Source organism: Notothenia coriiceps, unplaced genomic scaffold (genome assembly GCF_000735185.1).
Source record: "Notothenia coriiceps isolate Sejong01 unplaced genomic scaffold, NC01 NC01_scaffold00017960, whole genome shotgun sequence".
Lineage (NCBI taxonomy): Eukaryota > Metazoa > Chordata > Actinopteri > Perciformes > Nototheniidae > Notothenia > Notothenia coriiceps.
In genome coordinates, this window is record NW_011350661.1 from 1 (window position 1) to 2,463 (window position 2,463).

At 44.1% G+C, this 2,463-nt stretch overlaps 1 long non-coding RNA gene across 2 annotated transcripts; it reads left to right on the plus strand.

Moving 5' to 3' along the window:
* Positions 1-930: 930 nt before the first annotated feature.
* Positions 931-1,899, plus strand: LOC104950730 (uncharacterized). Of its 2 annotated transcripts, none has more exons than XR_798954.1 (3): positions 931-1,034; positions 1,121-1,257; positions 1,463-1,899. It is a non-coding gene; the product is annotated as an uncharacterized lncRNA (long non-coding RNA). The 2 variants fall into 2 exon arrangements; XR_798955.1 differs by having other exon boundaries at positions 1,121-1,245; positions 1,463-1,895.
* The last annotated feature ends 564 nt before the right edge of the window (positions 1,900-2,463 follow it).

The following is a 2,463-nucleotide window of genomic DNA, read 5'->3' on the forward strand; positions in this document are numbered from 1 at the left end:
AAAAAATCGTGCTGTAATATATACGCTTTTCAGCATACAATATTAATAAAAGTGAAGTACAGTGCATATATCCCTTCACAGAACTAAAGTATGCTATTAAAAAAGGTTTGAGATGATGGAATCAAAGCTGAACTATATAAAAAGGCACACATGCTGAAAACCCAACCCCAGCAGGGGGATCTGGGGGGATTCGCCCCCAGGAGATTTTTAGACATACTAACATAAACTATGCATTCTGGTACACTCTGAGAAGAAAATAAATAAATCTATTACTACCCGACATATTAATAATATTTTATGCCATTGTTTGTTTTTCACTTTGTTCTGACATCTTGCTGCGAGAAGAGTAAAGAGGAGACAGTCTGTGTGACTTACTTTAAATTGTGGGTAAGGGTAGATAGCCCCCATTGTTCTGTGATCTGTCAATCATCAAACCGGGCGCCATATTTTATGTGTTCATTTGTATCTGAAGTTGTACCCATGGATGTATAAAGAAGAGTTCTACCGCAAAGCTATTCTCCGTGGGGACTCCCGGCAACCATCTTGATTCTGATTGGCCAGAAGACTCGAAAAAACATCAGCAAAGATATTTTATTGAGACGATGATCACTATGTGACAGAAGTTTTCAAAACCGTTTATGGTGTCCGTTACTTCCAGTCCAGCGCCGACTGCATGCACAGCGTTAGAAAATCGGGCCTTCAAAATAAAAGTTAGACTTTTTCCCCCCCAAAAAAAAAAAAAAATTCCAACTTTTTTTTCCAACTTTTTTTTCCTTCACTGGGCCGCGACCCACCAGTTGAGAACCACAGTTCTAGAAGTTCAGATTCCTCTAAATGCTCAGTTGTGGTTGATTTGATGTTGCAGTGGATATGTATTCTCACTTGTTTTCTCATATGCCACTTCATGAGGATGTTTGAATCTGTTTGCTCCAGGTACCAGTAAGGACCACCTCCAGGTCTCCAGTGCTGTCGCGCCGAGAGTCCCCTCTGCCCCAGCAGCCCGGGATCGCGGCCGGACCGAGGATCGCTGCAGGGTGAGCTGAGAGACCTCTGGGTTTGATAGGATCGTCTCATTTGGGTTGCGTGTTAGTGTTAATGTGCTGTCGTTCCGTGTCAGTAGTGTGGAGCAGCGGCCTCTGTGGGACCGGGTGGAGAAGCTGCAGCCGCGACCCGGCAGCGGCAGCTCCTCCGGATCCTCCAACTCCAGCTCTCAGGCTAGCCCTGGGGACCGCTTCAGGCCACGCTGTGAGTCCCCTGGTACTGTACTTTCACTCCCTCTACTAACTGGCTATTAGCACATTATCATTATTACTATAATAACACCATTACCATTCTGTGCTCCCCGCTCCGGTACGCTTTTCTGCTGTTTCTATTCATCCGATTAAAGATGGCTTCAGAGCCAGCTCTCCCTGCCAAACTCTGTTTCCCCTCACTAACTCGACCTCCTTTTGTTCTCTCAAAGCTTCCTCCAAATCTGAAGGATCGCCTCTCCAGCGGCCTGAAAATGTTCCAAAGAAACCAGATGAAAAGAACCTGGCCAGGCCGACTCGACCAGCTGTAAGTCCCATTCATAAAGTGCCGGTTAAACTTGTTTGATGCTGAATAGGTGAAAACGGTGTTGTGTTTTTCTCTTATTTTCCACTACTCTAATTATTCAACCACCTGGTGAATCCAATGGTTGTTGGGGAACCTCTTAGGGTGATGCGGTAAGCCAGTTACATGAGATTACATAACCACACCTTTGCTATGCTTGCACCATTGCCCCTCTCACTGCATTATATGATAATGGCCTTTTGTCCTTGGATGGTTACGGTCTTCCCTGCCTGTGATCTATTGCCTCCTGCTGGCGTCTTTCCTCTTGCCTGCACAGTTCCTTATCACTTTATTGCTTGTCCACACACGGCAGTGAAAGAGTTAACCCTCTGCCGCAGCTTCCTGATTTGAATGCGACCACATTTGAATGCAAACCCACTCGTCCTGTTTCCTTGCTCCTGCCAGAATTGCTCCTAATCTCACCTGGTTTGTTGTGCGATAAACTGTCACACTCTTTGTTGAGCATGTGTGGGAAGTGTCCTTCCTCCCTTTTCTCTGTCGCCCCTGACCTTACAAGATTCCATTATTAAAAATGTGTAAGGAATAAGCCGAGGGCAACAAAACATTGACTTTAGAGGGTACAAAACTAATGACTGAATAAGAAACAATTACATTATGATCTGATGACATGATTTCCATATAGGACTTAATTCTGGACTAACAGGAGGAACAAGGTTTTAAGATGTGATGTTGGCCTCTTTATGAAACATGCTGACTCAAGGAAAGGTGTTCAGTTGGAGAAAAATGTACTGCCTGACCAAAATAGGTTTGCAAAATCACCTAAGACTGCAAAATATTCTTCTATAAGTACCCAGAGACCTGAGACTGTAGGTATATTTAAGTTGAATAGAAAAAAAGGTGTATATAAGT